We start from the raw sequence: 22,413 nt of genomic DNA, 5'->3' as shown, positions 1-22,413 counted from the left end.
AAGTGTTTTTACAAAGGGTTAACCCCCACCACAGCTTGACTCCGTTAACAGCTGAGACCCAGATCTACCCGGATTACATCGCACATTATCACCCAGTGGTTCCCAAACTGGGGATTCAGGGACCTGCAGGGCCCCAGTGGGTCGGTCCATCGGTTCCCATGAACTGAACTGTAGAGGAGAAAGTAATTATTTCTACACTAAAATGTGACTAATTGCAGAAAATCCTCCCTGATTGGTTCCCAGCAATATGAGGAATGATTGAATTTGACTTTTATTGAACATTGTAGGTTTTACAAGAAAAGAAACAATGTTCAAGCATGGCAGTTTTGGCCACAGGTCTTCTGTTAAATTCAGCTTTTTTTTAATATCAACTGGACGTTTGTGTCAGGTGAGAGTGTGTCTGTTCGTGGGTCGTTGGCATGAAACGGTTTATGAACTTCTGGTCGAACCAACATCAGATAAAAAAAAAAAGAGTCAGTTGGACAGTTTCTGCTTTGCATAATTTCCCAGAAGCCTCAGCGTGTGACAGTAAATCAGGTCAGAGGAAACTCTCAGAGCCTGAACACAAGCCCGAGTCTGATCCACCACATCCTGCTGAAACAGCTGATGGCTTCACACTGGAACATTTCAGATCTGCAGTGAAGACTCTGGTTGTGTTGAGAAACGCATCGTCTGTATCTGCTGTCTCTCTGTTTGCTGTGCATAACTTTCATTTGGCAGACGGTTTGTCCAGAGTGATTCGCTGATATCTGTTTTCCCACGTCTGCTGTCAACAGATGCGTTATAAACTCCGGCTTGTTTTGATATTTTACACGTTGTAGCTAAAACGGTTTGTCTTGACTGAGACTCCGCTGTGATCGAAACAAACCGAACAGACCAGGGTGTCCACATCGTCCAGCCTTCGTGCTTTCCCTTCAAAGACGATAACGCCGCCTTTCTCTTTCTTTGCGTCAACATTTTTGTGGAAGTCGTACGTTTTTAGCCGTGCAGAAAGGGTGATTAACACGACGTATAGAGGTGCAAAGTGGAACGAGTGTTTTTTCACTTCCAATTTTTCTTTAAACGCCACCCTTAATGTTTTCCAACGTGGAAACGCAGGACTCTGCAGGATAACAATCCTATAGGTTTCTGTTGTTTTAATTATTTCCACTTTGTTTTGAGGACAGCTCTAAATACTACAATACCCATGAGCCTCGGCGGCTTTGCTATGATGAGCCAGTCAAATTCAAATTCAAAGCTCGTCGTTGTTGCAGTTGTAAGCGAAACGTGTCGTCAGAGTTACTGAATTCCTCCAAAATCGACCCAGAATCTGAAACCGAAGCGATTTAAGCTGCAGATTGTAATCTTTAGCTTCCACCTGCTGTTAGCGGAGTGCCTAACAAAATCTGAAGCTCTGTGATTGGGTGTTTTGTTAGCGAAATGCATCTTGGGAGTCGTAGTTGACTTCTCTCCATCAGTATTTATGTCCACAGGCTTCTTGTACCTTTGGCTTTTTTTTATCAAAGATCCAGATCTTTTCTAACACAGCTGTTTTGCTCTGATGGGATGACGATACCTGAAGAGCTCCAACAGTCACCTGAAAACAAATGGGACATTTTAAACCTCCGATTTGCAGCTCTGTAGTCGCTCTTATCGTCTTTTCGCCGTTACTGTTTTCTCTATGATCCACTCCGCGTTATCTCCGCGAAACCGTCTGGAAAAACTCATTAGTATCAGTCTTAAATCTAGTTTTTGCTGGTGCTAAAAGGTTTAATAACCTTAAATCCTTTCTGAACCCTGCGTATCGCCTGCACGTCCTCCTTCCGGTCTGCGTCCGCTTAATATTCACTTTCTCACAAACACAGCCTCTTTCTCTCACACCTGCTGCAGTCGTATCACTGAGGGTCGCTTCAGTTCGAAGCCTCGCCGCCTCTCGCTGCCAGCAGCTCCGATGTCTCAGCTCTCCGGGGGCGACAGAGGCGTCCTCTTTGCCCGCCGTCCCTTCGCCTCCCGTGGCCTCGGCCTCAGGAACAGCTGGGCGAGCGGCTCACACAAGGCCCGCTGTTGTCCCTGAGACGGGAAACCGAAGCTCTGCAGTTTGTCATGTAGCCGGGATTAGCCGAATGTTACGGCGCTGATGGGAATGTTGTTTGAGCGATTCTGAGCTCAGGCCAATGCTCCAGTTCCACGCTGGTACGTCACGGTCAGCGGGTTTTTAGAAGACTGGACTTTAAAATATCTTTCAGGAAACGGATTCCTCCAGTGACCCAAAGTTAAAGCAGGATAGTATACAAGTGCAAATGTCATTTTAGTGTCAAAAACAAGCGCACATTCCCATTTTAAATGTCTCTTCAGTAACATTTCTGTGACTTTATAGTGTTGTGACCATCACAGTGGAGAGTGATGCGCAGCGAGTAGCTAAGTTCATTTAAAGTGCATAATCAGAGATGTTCTAATACTTTAAACAAAAATGTCAGTATTACATATAAAATGTACTGTATATAAAAAGAAAATGGTGTACTGCAGTGGTATGTGAAGTAACAGTTGATTAATCCTTTTTATAATTGATTAGCCCTCTGAGACCTGTTCAAAGTCTAACACAACCCCATGAGCGTCTCACTGCACACAGCTTCGAAAAACGGTGCACGTTTTTTGGGTTTCCTTTTTATATTTTACTCGCCTTTTTTAAAAAAAAAAAAAAAAATTCAGTATGTACACGTAAATCCGTACACATGAATTGTACCAAACACCTAAAGCTGCTCGGGCCGAGACAAACAAAAACCAATAAAATGCCACATTTACACATTCAGTGTTTGCAGTGAAGACAGCACTGTTGAAATTCAGATATTGTTTCCTCGCTTGTTGACAGACCCTCGCCCTCATTTCAAAACACACACACACACACACACACACACACACACACACACACACACACACACACACAGTAACAAGTACAGTACGCCTGGAAAATGCAGCTCCATCAGTTTACAACCTCGAATTGTTGTGACAGATCTGAGGTCAGAGGAGGGAGGTGGGCTGTAGATGATAATAATAGTTAGAGGACACACTGCTCACTCATCAGCATGTTTCCTCTTTACACTGCTGATGAGTGTGTTTCTGTGTGTACATTTGTATTTTTAATCTGTAAACTCAAATACATCTACAGCGGTTTCCCCTTCATTTAGAGTTTATTTGGGTTGCCCAGGTTCACACCGATTCTTTTTATACCCGAGGCATTCGTTATGTCCGTGTGACGTCATCCTTTTCATCCCTTAATTATAAATTCAAGCAGCAGAATCGCAAAATTCAAAAGAGTATTATTAAAGAAAATAAGCTAAAAACAGAAACTACATTACAAGAGTTAAAAAAAAAAAAAACAGTATAAAAAATATGTAATTAGTGGTGAGATAGCTACATTTAGAAGAGACATAACCAGAAAAGACGGGATAACGAAGCTAATTTGTCTTTAAAAAGTTGGTGAGATTTTTACTTTCCTCACACAGCAGGCAGGCAGAAACCTTTCCCTTTTTATATAAAGGATGTAAAAGTAGTCTGATCTTTACTCGGTGTCAACCAAGCACTGAAGAAACAGCAGATCCTGAACACAATCTCAGCCGGAATTTAACTCCTTATTCACAATATTAACGTGCAGATAAACTAATTAAATCATTTCTGGAGTCCCCGTGTGGACGTTTGCGGTCTAACTGCAGCTGTAAAATACTCATCACTGTCAGATCTTTACTTTCTGTTGAACCTGTGGTGGCAGTGAAATAAAACAAACGCCGCCTGGAGCTGTGTTTGTACACTTTTAGAAGTTTTTTCAGTGTCCGCAGAGAAAGACACAGTCTTGTGTTGTTCTGTTTCTACTCTCATTACCCAGAGTGCTTTGCGCTCAGGGTGACTGCAGGTCACGTGTTGACCTCTCGGAGGCCTCCTGCTATAATAACTGCCCCTGGTCGAGCTGCCCTCTGTGTGTGTGTCTCTTTATTCAACCCGACACAATGTGTGTAAAATGAGGCCCAGACACCGACATGAATACTAAGCAGCTACTCACACCAGACGTACATCGACGCCCGGGGTCAGAGGTCAACTCCGTCTCACCCCCGTAAGTTTCAGGAAGTGAATAGAAACCTGATACATCTGTAGTAAAAACTGGAAAAAGACTCCTGCAGTTTTTACGTGATTTTTTTAAACAATAGCCTCCTGCGACGCGTAGGAAGGCTGGAGACGGGAAGTTGTGCTGAAAGAAGTAGCTGTTTGAAAGGAGTTAACGAAAACAGTTGAAGTGGCAGTTAAAACAGAAGTGCTGACAGGAATTAAGGTTTCGGTTTAAGCCCTGAATAAAGATGAAATAGCAGTATAATTGTTGCACTGAAACGAGTTGAGGCAAATTAAACAGAATTACTGAAAGGAGTTGAAGTGGCGATTTGAACTGAATAAATTGAAGTTACAGTTAAAAAACAAGTGCTCACAAACAACAAGTGCTCACATTAAAGTTTAATTTTAAATGTTAGCACTGAATGAAGTTGAACTGTCGGTTCAAGTATAAGCACTAAGTGAAATTGCTGCACTGAAAGAAGCCGAAGAGGCAAGTTGAACATTATTACTGAAAGAAGTTGAAGTGGCAGTTAAAAAACAAGTGCACACAGAAGTTGGAGTTTCAGTTAAGTATAAGCACTGAATAAAGTTAAAGTGTTGGCTCAAGCGTAAGTATTGAGAGAAATTGCTGAGTTACTGAAGTTGAAGTGGAATTTAAGTGTGTTCACAGAAATTGAAGTTTAAGTGTAAGCACTGAGTAAAGTTGAAGTGTCAGTTTATGTGTAAGTGCTGAGTGAAGCTGAAGTGACAGTTTACGTGTATGCGCTAAGTTAAACTGAAGTATCAGTTTGAGTGGAAGTGCTGAAAGGAGTAGAAGAGTCAGTAAAAGTTCAAGCACTAAAGAGCTGAAGTGAAACGAGTGGCGATTGAAGTGTAAGCCATGAGTTGGTGTTGGTATAAGTGTAAAAACTGAAAGATGTCAAATCACTGGAAGCATCGAAAGGAGCTGATGTGTCATAAAATGTATGGAATATGTGTGAAGACGGAAACAATTAAACCAAACACATTGAGCTCAATGAGCCGAAGCTTCTTCTGTCTTGTTTACAATCTGATCGTCTCCGTCCAATCACAACGCGGCCTCTTTGTCTTCGCTCGTCCACGGATGGTCGCCTGCCGTGCTCTTCCTGCTCCTACTTCCTGGTTTCCCCTCGGGCAGCTTTAATCAGATTGGAGGAGGGGATGTGTTGAATGTGTGTGTGTGTGTGGGAAGCACGAACACACAACTGGAGGAAATACTCGTAATACCAGGAGATTTGTTTTTTAATAAAAACCCACAGTCATCAATCAGAGTGTGTGTGTGTGTGTGTGTGTGTGTGTGTGTGTGTGTGTGTGTGTTCAGTGGTGAATTACACACACATTAGTTCATATCTGTGTTTGTGTCTGAGAGGCTATTAAGTATCCGGCAATAGTTTCCTCATTTGTTTTCAGTGACACTTTACACAATCAGTAACTCATTAGTGTGTGTGTGTGTGTGTGTGTGTGTGTGTGTGTGTGTGTGTACACAGCGCAGCGTCATCCGACAGTACGCTAGCTACAATGACCAATCAAATTCATGCAAGCACAGATCCCTGGTTGTCAGCGGTGGAAGGCGTACTCAGATCTTTTACTTAAGTAAAAGTAGTAACACTCTGTTACTAGTAAAATTAAATATGCATTAAAAATGTAACTCCTTATATTTTGTATTAATAATGTGAATCTGCAAAGTAACTAAAGCTGTCAAATAAATGTAGTGAAGTAAAAAGTACTCTCTGAATTGTAGTGCAGTAGAAGTATACAGGAACATAAAACAGAAATACTCGAGTAAAGTACAAGAACCTCTAAATTGTACTTCTGAGCAGTACCTTCACTCCCCTTTGTGTCCTCCTCTCCCTCCGTTCTTCCTCCTCCAGGCTCGGACTAATAGTCTCTTTGGGACAGTTGTTGTCAGCTCTGCAGTGACTGCAGGCTGGAGGCCTAATGAACGACACACACACACACACACACACACACACACACACACACACACACACACACACACACACACAAGATCATACAAATGCAAACACACACACAGCCCTGGGTGAAAGCACACACACACAACCCTGGGTGAAAACACACACTCAGCTTTGTCTTAACACACACACTCATTGGGTGGAGCGTGGCGGTTCCTGCCCTCAGGACAGGGTGTATGTATGTATGTGTGTGTGTGTGTGTGTGTGTGTGTGTGTGTGTGTGTGTGTGTGTTGGGGGTTAACCCACCGCCTGACTGTGACAAATCAGAGCGGTGCTGCCTCATCAGTCACATGTGGCATCATATTATCTCGGCCTTCGCCCTTCACCCCGTCTTTCTCCCCCCCTTCCCTCCATCTAACGCGCATCGTCACCAGACATATCTCTCTCTTCTTCTTCTTCTCCCTCCGTTTCTCTGTCTTCATCTGGCGTTTGGGTGATTTGTTTCAGTTCGTTTGGACACAAGTTTGAGCCGAAGTGAAGGTGAACAGCTCGTTTAAATGCCCCTATTTCTAAGCATTTAAGTGTTTCATTTAGAGGCGTTGAAAGATGCTTAACTCGTACGTTTTAAATCGTTCAGTGGTTTGGTTCTTGTTGTCTCGGTAGCTTAGTGTTTTGTCTTAATTAGTCTTTATCGTTGTGCTTTTGCAAACCTGCTTTGCATTATTTTGTGCAATTGAACAGAACTTCGAGCAGCATGTCTTGCAGTTTGGGTTTTAGATGCAGAGATTTGGCCAGTTTCATTCAATAAAATAACAACAGGCCTTTTTTTTTTAAAGCCAGTTGTGGCGGAAATGAAGCTAAAAACATTTACAGCCACTTTAAGACCTCTCACACGTTATTTAAATTAAATTTATCAAGATCGGATCTAAAATTATTCTATTTTTTGTTGCAGTGAGATCTAAATGGCTCTATCTTACTGTTTTATTGACAAGTTTTAATCTCTTGTTAGTGTGAATGCTACTTTTTTCATATTTCATGTTTCTCTTTGTTGTTCTACTTTTTCCCTTTAACCTGGAATGATTTTTGTCTGTTTCGATGAAGTGAAAAGTACTTTAAGCTAAATGTTTTGCATTGCAGCTGCTGCACGAACAAAGATTTGATTGATGACGCCTGATGTAAATCGTGACACGGATACAGAAAAGGCTTCATGTAGCTGCTGTGTGTGTTCAGAGATGTTGGGACAATAAAGCTTCCTTTGAATTTAAAACCTGGTGATGACAGCTGTACAGTGTGTGTTTATAGAGCCAGTGTGTGTCGGTAAGTGTGCGTTTCTGCCTGATTTCCATTTGTCACCATTAATTAAACCTGTCCGACAGGTAACGACACACACACACAGTTACCTGACATAGAGCTGTACACCTGCTCTCTGTTGGACACACACACACACACACACACACACACACCTTGTTTCTGTCTCTGTATGGGATGTTTCTAGCAACATCATATATGAATTTCAACAGGCTGTTAATTTACAGAACAAGCAAAAATAAAAAAAAACATGTTCAGGTAGGAATATTAGTCCAGGTGCGTTCTGCTACGTTTAGCATTAGCTACAGAAACACAGAGGTTTAATGGAAACTATTTGTTGTAAAATGAGGAAAAAGTAAATTATATTTGCTGAAACTGAAACTGATTCTAGTTTCTACTCGATTTTCTACTGTGATCCAAAAGGGTGTGAGGGGATAAATGAAGTCACTACGGCGGCAGGGCTGATGGGAAATGTGGTCAAAACTGTGTGTGTGTGTACTTGCTACATAGTGAGGACCGAAACACGTTTTTTACCTACAGAGTGAGGACATTTTGGCCGGTCCTCACAACTTCACAGGGCTGTTTGAAGGTTAAGACTTGGTTTTTAAGGGTTAAAGTCAGGCTGAGGGGCGAGGGAATGCACCGTGTCGAAGACTGTCCTCACAAAGATAGAAGCACGGGGAGGTGTGTGCTCCAGATGGGGTTCATGGCGGGATAAAAACACAGATCAGTCCTGGTTCAGCTGAAGAGTCTCAACACGAAGCAAGGCACTGCTGCTGCCTGGGTTGAGGGTTCAACTCCCACTCCACTGCCAGATGGTGAAAGTTTTACTTGAGTTTTTTGCCGTTTTGGAACCTTTTTGATTGTTTTAATTTTCGTTCTGTTGCTCTTTATTTGTGTCAGTTGTCTTTTCGTATGTGGAGTCATTTCACTTATTTTCTGATCTTTATATTTGGCTTGTTTTGCCCTTTCTTGTTTTTTTGATACTGTGTGATTTCGAATAGTTGTTTGTTTTAAATGTTACTGTTTTTGTGTGGAGCTCAGGAAGACGAGCGAGCACTTTGTGGGAATCCAATAAAGAATAAAGTCACATTAGTCAGTTTTTGGTGCTCTGGCAAGGAGCAATAACAATTAAAGATACAGAAGATGAATGACTGATGAAGTCAACTTCAAGTCAGTTTGTTACCTTAACAGTCAAATTATTTATACAGTATACAGGACTTCGCCCTCTGTCCTCAGACGGTTGGATAAGTAAAAGCTCTTTAACACACACAACAAAAAAGGTCGAAGCCTCAGGGATCCACAGGACGGAAAGAGGAATCGTTTTAGTCAATGACCAAAGTAAAAATTCCAAATATTTGCGTCTCCAGTTTGAGGACTTGCTGTTTACATCACAGTAAACTGAACGTCTGCGGTTGTTGGACTGCTGGTCGGACAAAACGAGTCATTTGAAGAGGTCGCCTTGGCTCCTCGTCACTATTTTGGGACATCGATAAGCAGTTGTTCTTGTTTGGAAAGCCGAACACGAGGACCGATGCTGATATTCATCTGCTTACACGACATGTGTTTGCTAACTGAAACACCGCAGAAGACTCGTGCCGAGGTTCAGCCGCTGGAATCTCCGGCCCGACGTGATGAAAGTGTGTCGACGCTCTGTCCAATAAACAAGCCGCATGAGAGTTTTGTTTCCGAGCGTCGGTGGGCTCGTGGGCACTGTAAAGCCAAACAAACTGAATCCAAAGGATGCAGCAGTCAGCTTTTTCCTCTTTGTTTTGGTGGCTTAAAGGTTAGAGAAGCGCTGGATTTTATTATCGATTAATCTGTTCTCAGGCAGCTTTCGCACCGAACCTGTGTGACGTGGCTTACCTGGCACGTGGTGTGTTTGCCTGTTTTAATTTGGTTCATTTAGGCAGGTATGAAAGCTGCCAATAATACTAATACTAAGATAATGTCAGATAATATCAGTTTCCTGAAGCCCAATGCGACGTCTTCAGATGTCTTGTTTACAATCACATAAGACAAAGAAAAGCAGCAAATCTTCACATTGAAGAAGCTGGAACCAGAGACGTTTTGGCGTTTATGGTTTTAAAAAAAAACGACTTAAATGATTAATTTATTACCAAAATAGTCGCGGATTAATTTTCTGTTGCTCAGTTAATCTCATACTTGTCATTCATCACAGGAAGCCGTTCATTCTGAATTCAACCTCTAAAGATGTGAGACGTTGGGAAGCTGAGAAGATTAAGAGTTTAAATATCGGCCTTTTGACGGACGGGAACGACAACCTGTTTGTTTTGATTCCCTCATAAAACAGAAGCGCACAGTTGTTTTCTACGCGCTTCATTTACAAAATGGAGGAACAGCTGATCTCCGCGGTCAGCGGCTTCCCCGTTCTCTACAGTAGAACTATGATAAGAGGAACGATGCATGGAAACACAAAAGAAAGGGAAACAAACTGTAGGTAGGATTTCATTTCAATGAGTCTTTCAGTTCCACCTGCATTTTCTGGATGTAACACCGCTGTGCTGTGTGTCCCTTCTGCTAACAGAGGCGACGTGGCGAAGGAGGCGTTTGTACTTCCACGTTTGTCGTCATGTTATCATCAGCAGACCAACACAGGTAGCCGAGGTGGAAGTGAGCAACAAGTAGACTGGGGTATTTCTTTATTTCCAACGTGTGACACAAAATAACATTGCTACAAACTGAGCCCAACCCGAGGGTTAAACCTTACAGCACCTCTTCTCCTGATGAACTTCCCTCTCCTCTGACAAACGCTGTCTTCGACGCAGGCCTGGTTGTAAATCTTCCAGGGTTTCATGGCATCGCTCGGGATGATGGTATTAACGTTGTAATGCCACCCTGACGTGTTTGGCTGTAACTGTAACCCAGCCTGAACACAGACCCGGAGAGATACAGATACTGGTTTTAGTGTTTGATCCGTCACACATTCAAAGGTGTTTACATACTGTTTTAATCAAAGACTATTGGCGTCGTCTTGCTTCCTGACGTAGTATTCAGTTGAGGTCTTTGTGACATTGAGCCGGTGTAGCTGGGGAGGCAGAGTGGGTCGCCTGTTAGCTGTAGGGTTGATGGTTTGATCTCTGGCTGTCCTTGAGCAAGACACTCAACCTTTAAACTGCTTCCCATGTGGGGGAAGAAATGTGAGCGTTCAAATCAATGTAATGTCATTATAATTATATATATATATATATATATATATATATATATATATATATATATATATATATATATATGCTTGTACTTATTTGATATCTTGACGTTTTTAAGATATTATTTACATTTTGGCTGCTCAAGTTATCATCCTGTATGCAAAGATTTAAAAAATCTTGAAATTTTATTAATTTATTTTTTTACTTTTTTTTTTTTTTGGGGCTTGGGGATTGTGTATTTTATTTTAGTTTTTTTTAAAATTATTATTATTTGACTTGTTTAATTTTTTTCCTGCACGATTATATTTTATTTCTTGTTAATATCTTAATATCTTGTGCAATCTTAGTTGCAATGTTTTTTCTACAGAGGAAAAGATGTCGTGTACAAATATTCTCATTATCCTTTTTTTCTTTTCTAACTTCATATTCCACTGTGCGCCATTATAATTAGGTGTGTGTGTATATATGGAGGAAAAGTAAAGGATGAATGTAACGGGGGGATAGTGGTGAGTTTTTATTGCTAAACATTTGATTAAGCAGTCAGAAATTGAGTTGAGCTGCGTGTGGATGAAGGAATCCTAACATCTGTAATCTGCAGTTTACAGCAACACTTAAATCACCTCTTTAACAAAAAGCTCTACATAGTTCAGCATGTGGAGGAAGCTGCGTGAATCCTTAGGACGGATCAGAAACGCAGCAGGGATGTGTGTTTTGCCGCTGAGGCGTGTCGTGTTGTTACAGTTCAGCGGTGTCGCCTGCTCGCCGTGTTCAGTCAGAACCGGTTTCCACGTGTCACGGTGCACTCTGGCATTCCTCTCATTGCTCTGTAGATGTTTTGGATTCCCAGCATGCCTCAGGGCGCACGTCTGTGTTTTGGCCAGTGATGTCATCATGATGTCAGCTTGAGGCGCCGCTGTCTGCTTTCAGTGCCGTTGTGCAAGACACCAGGTAACTGTGAACTCGCTCATCGGGTGTTACTCTCCGGCCCTAAAACACACATTTAGACTCGACATCATCTCAGCACTCGTCAGAAGTTTTTATACGTAAAGTTAGTGGTTATATATATTCTGTTAACTGCACATATTTAACTTTTAAAGCTGTTTTAGTGCTCATATAACGTTGAACAGCTAACTTATATATACTATAAGGTTGTCAAAAGCATCGATACTCAGATACGTTTTCGATACCATGTGTTTTAAACGATACGGTATCAGGTAATTATAGTATCGGAAGTATGGAAGCTGTAAAAAACAGATCTACAGCCAGATTTTCAGCCCAAGGCTGCACAGATGAAACAGGGAAGGAAATGAACCGTTTCTGTACCAGCGCTGTGCGCAGGCCGTTATCAAAACAACAAGTTCTATACTAGTTTTCTATCCAAGTGTAAACTTCTGGTGTCGTGACAGCCTTAATATACTATAACTGATGTACAGAGCTTGTTTTGCATGTGAGGCATACGCAGGTGTGTTTCTCAGCTGTATTGATACTCCGGTTATTGATGAACTTGGTGAAGCTGCTCTGGTTGTTTGGTGCTCGTCTCGATCGAACGTACAGTTAATGGCTGTGAGATTCCTCCGCCACCTTCACACTGCGTGGCATGTTTGTGTGACGTAACGCCTGATTAAACACATGGAAGAAATCAATTCAAATCACATTTCCTGTAACTTTAATATCTGTGCACAACTTTAAGGGCGGCCTTAACCTTCTCATGGCTACATACTGTACAGGAATGAATGAATGAATGAATAGTGCTGCGAATACATTTTCAAACAATAAAACAAGTCCAGAAATAGAAAACCAGCGTAAACAACTTTCACAATCCAATCCTCAGACCTTCACTGTCCACAACAAACAGGAGAAATCAAAGTAAATACTAATAGTCCACCATCTTGCCCTCTTTTTCAGGCGTTTGAGACAAAGTTAGCAAACTCTCTTAAATGCTCATAATGTTTTGAATGATGTAATTATTCAGCTGCTGCTCTCTAACGTTCACACAGTAACTGTGATGAGATGACTGATTAAAGTGGACAGATTGGTAGGCGTGCCCTGCAGCCTGCAGGCGACACACCTCGAACATTGTTCCCTTTTAAAGATCAACAGTCGTGACCTTATTCTGCACCAGTGAAAACATCATCAGCGCTGTCGGATGTCGGGCGCTTTAAAACGAAGTGTTGCTCTTCGGCCTCACAGATGCTCTGTGGCAGAGTTTTGGTGCTGGCCTCCTGTTCAGGCGCTGATCCAGGGCGGAGAGGTCGATCCAGGCCAAACCCCGCAGGGTGTCGCTGTGTGTTTGGCACCAGCGGGCCGTAATTACCGGCAGCTACCGGCCAACTGAGGCCGGGTTTGGCTGCGGCTGCTGACCGGCCTCTCTGGCCAGAACGCAGCCGGCGGTCATTTAGAGGTCGACTCTGACTCGAGTCTGGCTGCTGGCAAAAACAATCCCGTTTTATTTTACACACAGCTGCTTCTGTGGCCTCTGGTTTCTGTTATTTACACTTCTGACATCACGTTGGCCTGCTAGATATCTGAGATGATCAATGTCGTAAGATTTGACAAATATTTTAAGGTATATTTAAAGAAGAACAATAACTGGCTGGTGGTTTGCCTTTGACATCTTATATAAACACATTCAAAGGTGTTTACATACTGTTTTAATCAAAGACTATTGGCGTCGTCTTGCTTCCTGACGTAGTATTCAGTTGAGGTCTTTGTGACATTGAGCCGGTGTAGCTGGGGAGGCAGAGTGGGTCGTCTGTTAGTTGTAGGGTTGGCGGTTTGATCTCTGGCTGTCCTTGAGCAAGACACTCAAAAGCAAACACAACACGAAACATCTTGATGTTTGTATTGAAACTGTCTATTAAAACTTTGCAGCAAGCAGGAAGAGAGAGAAGGGGAAATAAAAATCTAATTTGGACATTGAATTAGTGCACAGACAGTCTCTAATGTGAGGCTTTACTGCTGTTCTCTGTTTAAATGACATGTAAACTTGACTGTTTTGGGGTTTTGGACTGTTGGTCGGACAAAACAAGACAGCTGAAGACGTCACTGCCGGCTTTAGAAGAGTTTGCTCTGTTTTCTGACCTTTCAGAGACCAAACAATTGATCGAGTAACAGTCCAAATAACAAAACAATCACATCATTTAGAAAAGAAAAGTACGTTGATGTAAACTTCAGTCAACGGTTGAGAGACTGTGTATAAATCACCATGTTTAATGTTGGTGGTTACTAAAATGATAATACAGGATTGTGTGATATGACAATGCAAACAGTATTTTCTGCAGGGCTGCAGTTAACAGTTCTTTTCATTTTAGCTTAATCTGCAGATTATTTCCTGAATTAATCGATTAATCAAATTGTGAGACGTCAGAAAACAGTGAAAAATCGCAGCTGTTTTAGCGGTTTTGCAGACCCCAAACTGACATCTTGTTTTCTTGTCCATGTTTCTTGTTTTCTATCACATAAGACGGAGGAATGCAGCAAATCGTCGCAATCAGGAAGTCGCTTGAAAACTTACTTGAAGATAATTAAATTAAAAGACTTATTTGAATCATCGTTTCAGCTTTAATTGACCTTTTCCACGGCAGACACGTTATCTGCACTAACGATGGCTGCATTCCATTATGTGTCCCAGTAAGCCATGTCAGCGAGCGAGCATGCACAGCATCACCTAAATGGAATGCAGCCATCATTAATGTTATTAATCCCACCTGTTCTTTCAAAATGTCTCCTCTGAGAGTTTATAAAAGGACATTTCAGACTCAAACAAGAAGGATTCAAAGGTGTTTCCCCCCAGAACACATTCAGGAAAATCTTCAGTGGTTTTATTTACACCTGATGGGCTGCAGGACGAGGTCTTCCTGGTGTGTTGGGTGCAGGCGTCGGCACACGTCAGGTCCGCGGCCTGCATCATGCCGCCGCAGCGCCGCGTGTCGTAACACACAACAAACCACAGAGGAGCTGTGTGTGTGTGGCGTGTTGGCCGGCGGCCATCTGTTCTTTATTGTCTGTCTCTGATACCGTTTCTCTCTCAGTCTTTTATCTCTGACTTCCTCTCAGGTGTTCCCCGCTTCTCTCGCACATCTCATCCATTCGCGTCCGCGAGATACTTTGATGCTGCTGCCCTCTCAGCCTCCTCTCTGTCACACGCTCGCCTCTTCATCTTTCACTCCGTTAACATCTCTCCTTTTTCCATCAGTCTTTCCATCCATCCCTCCGTCTCCTCCTGGCCTGCGTCCAGCTGTTGTTCAGTAGTTGTGTTGGATCTCCACCCGTGTGGTTTCTCTTCAGACTGCTGCCTTTTCACAGTTGACTCTCTCTTGACTGTGGTGATGTAGTTTATATGCACATGTCTGTATTTATGACACAATACTACTCTTCGTTCGTGGTTTTGAGTGAAATGTCTCAACAACTATTGGACGGATTGTGATGAAATGTGGTTCAGTAATTCAGGACGAACTGTAATAACTTTGGTGATCCTCAGACTTTTCATCTAGCGCCACCATCAGGTCGACATTTAAATTTGTCCAATACTTTGGTTTAAGACCAAATACCTGCAGAACTAAAGCCACTTTGTGGTTACTGCTAATTAGCTAATGTTAGCATGCTAACACACTAAACTGAGATGGTGAACACTGCCTGCTAAACATCAGCATGTTAGCATGCTGACGTTAGCATTTAGCTCAAAGCATCTGAGCCGCTAACATCGCTGTAGACTGTCTTGGTTGCAATTAGAGCTGAAACAATTAATTGATTAGTCGATTGACAGAAAAAAATTGGAGTTGTCATTTGTTTAAGCAGAAATGCCAAAGTTTCGGCTTTAACTTTCACTATTTTCTGACATTTTATAGACCAAAAAAATAATGTTCAGATTAATAGATAATGCAGATAACCATCATTTGCATCCCTTGTTGCGATGCTGTGTTTTATTAACAGTAAATGTCACCGTTTTTAAACTTACTTGTCCTGGTAAACAGGGTTCTCAGAAAACCTGCTCTCCGTCAGTCTCCACAGTATAAATAAAGTTTATTTTGAAAGGAGTCAGAAAACAAACCTTTTTATTCCGCTGGTTTGTTGATTCCAAAGTTTGAATGTTTGGTTGACTGAAGCCAACAACACTTCCACAAGGATTAACATCCCTGAATCACCTCATTTATACTGGAAGTGCCCCCCTCCTGCCCCCCCAGTCCTTTCTGAACCCTTTATATGGATCACCGCCATCGTATTGGTATTCGATATATAAATAGTGTGTTTAGTGGTCTCAGTTGTACCTGCTGTGTTCCAGGTGACTCGTCCATGTCGGTTGAGGCTGAAGTGTTTGGACACGACTTTAAACATCAGTCTGATCTCAGTTTAGATCTTCCTGCTGCTAAAAACAGATTTCAGATATTTGGACTTGAAACATCTGATTAAACATTTGGATCATAATATTTTTGCCTGATGGGGGGGAAAAGGCAGATAGCGGGTATCATCTGGAGGTTCATCTTCTTATGGAGAACCACGCTGACAGACCAGCTCCCGAACGTTCCCCTCTCTATAAACACCTTCCTGTGTATGTTTTCAGCCTGCGCCACATTAGGAATACGTCAGCTTCGACCGGTGTACATTTTAAAAGCGTACTTGGTGAAATAATGGAGGAATTTTTTAATAAAAAATGTATTATTTTGTCTTTTAAGAAACTGGTTTTGATCTCAACGGTTCAATCAGCTTTAAATGCCGAGATTAGATCCACCACTTTCTGCTTTCTACTTTCGCCTCCATCATGATATATAATATATTATTAATACTGTATATCATTTTAATTTAAACTGAGCATCTTGAACACAAAAATGTCCTTCTGTGTGAGTAAATTTACATCTTTAACTTAACACTTAAGTCAGCTTACGTCACTCTACGCCTCCTCTCTAATAGATCGTGTTTTCAGGAATGAAGAAGAATAAAATGTACTCTTTCAAACCTTTAGAGTCTCTGTTAAAGTTTTTTATATTTAAGATGAACATATTTGACACAGAAGGGACCGTGAACATTTTAGATTCCAGCGAGGAAATGAAACTTAGAGTTGTGGCAGTCCTGGCTTTCATTTGCATCTTTTGATCTTCATCTTGTTTTATCCCTCACTTCCTCTCCCTCCTTTTGTTTTTTTTCCCTCTTTTAATACATTGTTTCTCTCTGTGTCTTCCTTTGTAATTTACCCATGATGCTCTGCTGGCGTCCACATGGTTTATCCTGTCTCACGGTGCTGATGTAGCGAGGTAAAGCCATATGTGAGTGTTTTCTATTTCTAATTGTGCTGATAAGCATCTTTTCCACTGAGGTGTGTGTGTTTGTAGAAACACAAACAGATCTGGTCTCATATCTTAAACACTGCGACGTGTTTGTGTTCTCTGAAACATTTTAAAGTGATCTCGTGTTGTTCGGAGAGGTTTTGAACCTATTTGAAGTTGAGTATAACTCAGAGTAACAGTTCAGACCTTGTTAGAGCAGATTCTGGGTCACAGAGACGTTCTTGTTATCCTGTTTGTTCCTGTTGCGTCTCGGCCGTTGTGTTTCTGTCTTCCAGCTGCCTTCACGTCAACACACTCTCTTTGTGTGGCCCTCGTAAAACGCAAATATGTCACTCAGTCGGACTGAATATTTAGGAAATGCAGCAAGTTGAAAGTAGCAGCTTATGGCAGTGTCTGGATTTTTTTCTTTAGGTTTATGATTACAGGTTTTTGGTTCTTTAGATTTTGGGGAAAAGTCTTCTAGCTAAAAGGGTTCTTCGTTTGAAGATTTGCGGTCTTGGGTTGTTTGGTATGTAAACCGAAGGACTGGGGAGTTAAGTCAGTGTTAAGTCCTGTTTTCTTTAGGTTCAGAGCTCTTTAGTGCTTCAGTTTTCAGATATAAGAGCTTTAGTTGGCGGGTTATAGGATCAGGAGTCTTTACATTCAGGGATAAAGATCATGGGAGGTTTGGTGTTAAACTTGTTGGGATTGTTTTGGTTTAAAATTGAAGCTCTTCTGTTAAGGGTTAAGGCCGTTTCAGACTTTAGCTTTAATCACATGGAAGGAGACAAACTTCAGGCACTCTTGCAAACTGAAGTTTGTCTCCGTCCATGTGATTACCTCAAACCCTTTTTCTTGAGTGAGGGTTTAATGATAAGGATCAGTCCTCGAGCGCACCGCCACTTCTTACGGACGTAAGGTTAAGCTGATGCAGTCGTGGCTTCAGCAGAGAAAGACAAAAGTAAAATGCTTCATAGCCGATCAAATACGTTCCTGTTTCCTGTCTCATTGTATTATAAACAGTGCACTGTTGGAGTGTCTGACAAACCTTCAAGCTCGTTGATTGAACTGAGCGTCCTGCATTTACCTGCTCCTGTAGCGACCGCACCACTGCAGCCCGTTGTGTTGAACGCAGTGATTTTGCTGATCTGAATACCAGTTAAAAGTCTTTGATTCATAACTTTCAGGGTTCAAAGTTTTGGGCTCTTATGGTTTTTTCGGTTTTGTTCAAAGGTCTGGGGGATCTTTAGGTTCGGGGGTTAAAAGGTCTTGGTTTGCTGTGAGATTGAAAGTCTTGGATCTGTTGGGCTAAAGGTCTTGAATTCCACAGGTTTAAGGTTAAAGGGTTTGTGGTTTTTATGTTCAGGATCAGTGTTAAATATTTGGATCTTAGGGTTGACCTGCTGTCAGCCTGCTGTGTTATTTAGGGTTTAGAGTCCTCAGGCTCTTGGGTTTTTTAGATTTAGGTTTCATGGTCCTTGGGTCCTTTGGTTTAGGGTGAAAGGTCTTGGGTTCTTGAGGGTTTGTTTTAAAAATGTTGATGTGAAGTCTTGTATTTTCGCAGGTTTAAACATGTCTGGTTCTTCGGGTTGATGGTGAAACATCTTCAGTTATTCCGGGTTTTTGTTGGAGGTGAAACCTCTTTTGGTTCAAAGGTCTTGGGTTCTTAAAGTTTTGGTTGAACTGTCCTTAAACGACTAATATTTGCCTTTCTGAAGCATCCGACATTGTCATCAGCAGAGATCGGTGATCATTTGGTGACACTGCAGCATGTTGCTTCCTCATTAATAAACCTCAAACTGTGGAAGAACATGTTCGTGCTCATACATGTTCTCCTGCTCGCCGAGGGAGAACCGAACATAAAAATAGAAACAAACGAGTGAAATGAAAAGAATTAATAATGGAGGTTATTCTGGAGAGAGAGTCCTGACGCTTCACTTTGAAGGCTTCCTCCGTGGTGTTTTAGTCTTTTTCTCTTCTTTTATCTCTCTCTCTCTCCTTGGTTCTGCAGCACAGAGGGATGGATGGAGGAGTGTTTTCAGTCCCATGACGCTCGCTCTCATTTCTAAGTTTTTCCTCCCCGAGCGATGACGAAGTGGAAGAGCTCTCCATCCTTTTCTCTTCATCTCCATCCATCTGTTTCGCTCCATCTGTTTTCTCCCTGTCCTTATTTCTCTCTAAATGTCTGTCCTTTTTATTCCTCTCAGTCTTCCTTTCTGTTTTTCCCTTCAGTCTCCGTCTTCTTTCCTCTTTCCTTTTTCATTATCCCCCTCTTCATCTGTTGCTCAGCTTTTTCTTTTAATCCTGTTGAGGTGTCTTTGGCTCAGGTGGTAAAGCGGGTTGTTTTTGAATCATAGGGTTGGTGGTTCGATCCTCAGGCTCCTACATGCCGAAGTGTCCGTGAGCAATTCCTTGAAGCACTTTGTATAGCATCTTCTCCTTATGTGGTTATAAAGTGCTTTAACCCTCTTTCCATTTCGATTTGTCTCTTCCTCTTTTTCGTGATCTCCATCTCATCTCTTTATCTCTTTTATTCTGGTATCAGACACGATATCACCCCGATAAAGTCTCTGGATGCACCAGTTCCACTACCTAAACTCGTGGTCTCTGCTGATACTGAGTACCGATACTGATGCTCTCTTTTCCCCTACTTTTAAACTCCGTAAACCTCGCTGTGTGGAAGTCATTGGGATGGTTTTTATGTACAGTAACATGGCGTCAGGGGCTGCTGTGGCGCTCAAACCGTCGGCCCGTGACTGAATGGATGTAACTGATGGCAAAAACACAGATTTTTAAAATGACATTGACAAAGACAAGACGTCTTGAGCGCCGGGCATCGGTCTTGATCTGCCTTCACCGCCCAGTGACTAAATGAATGAACGGTTCCAGCTTCACTTTATTCAGAAAACCCTGATTACACACAGAAACATCGGTTGTTGGTGCTGTCAGCTGACTAATGTGACACTTTAATCACTCCGTCACTCCATCTCCTTGTCTTCCTCATCCTTTCTTCCACACAGACACATCAGTTACGAAGCGTTTGTGTTGTTTTCTTTGTGTGTGTGTGTGTGTTTGCCAGTTGATGGATTAATGGAGTTCAGGTGTGGCGCCCACATGTTCCAGATGTTTTTGTTTCAGTGTATTTTTTCTTACCCAGAAGCCCCTCTGAAACTCTTCTGGACTTTCCCTCCTCTTGCTGACTCAACACAGTTGGGTCCAATCAGCACCTTTTTTATGTCTCTGTTGCTGTCTGGTGTTCGTACACTCGTCAGCAGGAAAACAGGACAAAAAACTGAGATTTTGGGTTGAATGTCCGAGCAGAACACTATTATACAGCATTATAATCAGCTGTCCCTCAGGTGGACAGTCTGCTAACTGTTTCATGTAAAAATGTCTTCCTGGTATCCCGCCTGTCCGCGATAATCGTCATAAAGCTACAGCCGCAGAACACCAGCTGACAGCTGCCAAAGATCATCCTCTCAGAAAGATGCTCCACTCGTTCACCATTTTCTGAACCCATTATGTTTGTTTGTAGCTCCGTGGAGATGCATGGAAATCTAGAAAGAAATCTCAACAACACGCCGTGTGCGCTAAACAAGCTGACTGGTTGATCCTGTCGGGAGGCAGTTTGAAATTACTTTATGTACAAGTACATAAGGGTGGGAGTTAAAAACAGCCACGTGAACATCTCCAGTTGACCGTGCACATTTGCTAATCGCTAATTACTCCCAGCGAAACTGTGGATCTCTGAGGAGGCAAATAGCATGACGTAGAAGCAGTGTATTTAGCTCTGTTGTAGACAAACTAAAACGTACTGAAGATAAAGATCAACAGTGGACAAGTGGAAGTGCTTTGAGAAGTTTCCATGGATGGTTCGACATGTTGACATGTTTAGGGCTGCAGCTAATGATTGTTTTCATCATCGATTAATCTGTTGATTATTTTTTAGGTTAATGAATGAATTGTTTAGTCTATAAGACGTCAGAAAAGAGTCCAAAGGGACGTCTTCAAATGTTTGTTTTGTCTGTCCAACAGCCCAAAATCCAAATATATATTCTGTTTACATTGAAAAGCAGCAAACAACGAATGTTCGACTTTTTTGGCTCTTTCATCATCAAAATATTTTTGCCGATTGATTTTCTGTTGCTTGACCGTTGGATTAATCGACTGATCGTCTCAGCAGTAGGGATGGTTCTTTTTGCCGTGAATGTGGTTCTGAATTCAGGGGTGATCCCCGGGAAATGTTATACCCGAGGCGGTAAGCCACCAAAACCCTGATGCACTGCGTCCGCTGATCAATATAGTTGAACAGTAGTCACACTTATTAAATATACAGCATGTGCTGTGTGAAATAGCATCTCTTTCTTGCTCTCTTATAAAAGTGTATTGATCGTTAAGAGGTTGGCGGAGGCGGCCCACCTCTGCTATAAAACCCTTTGACTCATAACATCGATTTTTGCTGGAATATTCCTTCAACGTTAAACCTCAACAGCCAGTTGAACCGTCACCCAACCGCCATCCTGATGGTTGGTCACCTGGCGAAGCGGCTAATCGTGGCCCGCCGGTGACTCTCCCCCCCCCCGACGGTGGATCATACTGGGAACCAGCAGAGGGGAACTGGAGGGCCCCCCGAAAAACAGGAAGCAGCTGGATCAACATCCTGCCTGGCAGAGAGGGAGGGGTCACGCCGGCACAGGCCGGCGTTTGTAAAAACCTCAACAATGTCCTCCTGTGTGTGTCCGCCGGCCAATAGGGAAGCTTAATTCTGGATTCTTTCCAGTCAGATACCAACCACACACACACACACACACACCACACACACACACACACACACACACACAGTGGCAGCATCGTTACTGGCATCAGCACTAATAATAGTAGAGACCTCCAGAATCCAACAGTGGTTCAAAGAGGCACTTCTTTTGGTATTTCATTATGGACCAAATATGCACTTTTACTATGAAAGGATGAGCTGTTACTTCCTGATTCATACTGTATCATAGCAACATCTGGAGAACAACTCAACAGCTGTTTATTTCTCAGTGTTTTCAGCTGTAGGAGAGACCAGTAGTAGTGCAGAAGTGAAGCAAAGTCAACTTACAGCCTCTTGTCAAAGATTGCATATTTGTGTTCGCTCCATTGGCTTTCTCAGATTGTTGAATTGGAATATGTTCAGATACCTGAACAGGTAAAACTACACTGTGTGTCATAAGAACCAGCTGACTTTCCTCCAGTCAGTTTTTCTTGTGAATTACCTTTAAAATGATTCAGATACAACAAGGGAGAAGCAGATTTACCTGCAGGGTTTATGTTCTTCATGCATATCAGACATGTATTTAGGCCCAAGGCCTTAATTGATTCATAAACTTCTATAACTAACGGGAAACACAAGTAAAGTCATTATTATTAAGTCTTATTATTGCTACTGGTAGCAGTATGGTAGTATCACTTAACACATGTAGTGTTTTGTATTTTTCCAGAACAAAATCTGATTCTGATTCAGATTCTGGTTAAAATTCAGCTGATTTTATGTTTGACTGTGAAGTGACGCACAGTCAGGTTTCAGGTGCATCCCAAACAATGAAAGTTAGTAAATCTGTCAAATTCTCTGCAGAGGTTTGGTGACGTTACAAGAATGTAGCAGGATGCATTATGTGTGCTTTGGT

At 42.1% G+C, this 22,413-nt stretch overlaps 1 protein-coding gene and 1 long non-coding RNA gene across 10 annotated transcripts in view; both read left to right on the top strand.

The window, feature by feature from the left end:
* The window catches only part of agap1 (ArfGAP with GTPase domain, ankyrin repeat and PH domain 1), a 193,345-nt gene that overhangs the window by 66,460 nt on the left and 104,472 nt on the right, over positions 1 to 22,413 (top strand). The window lies entirely within an intron of this gene.
* On the top strand, positions 6,170 to 13,670 carry LOC122872026. The gene is made up of 3 exons (XR_006376989.1): positions 6,170 to 9,774; positions 9,866 to 10,271; positions 13,123 to 13,670. It is a non-coding gene; the product is annotated as an uncharacterized LOC122872026 (long non-coding RNA).

Source organism: Siniperca chuatsi, linkage group LG24 (genome assembly GCF_020085105.1).
Source record: "Siniperca chuatsi isolate FFG_IHB_CAS linkage group LG24, ASM2008510v1, whole genome shotgun sequence".
Taxonomy (NCBI): domain Eukaryota; kingdom Metazoa; phylum Chordata; class Actinopteri; order Centrarchiformes; family Sinipercidae; genus Siniperca; species Siniperca chuatsi.
The sequence above is the reverse complement of the archived record's forward strand: the minus strand, read 5'-3'. Positions and strand labels throughout refer to the sequence as shown.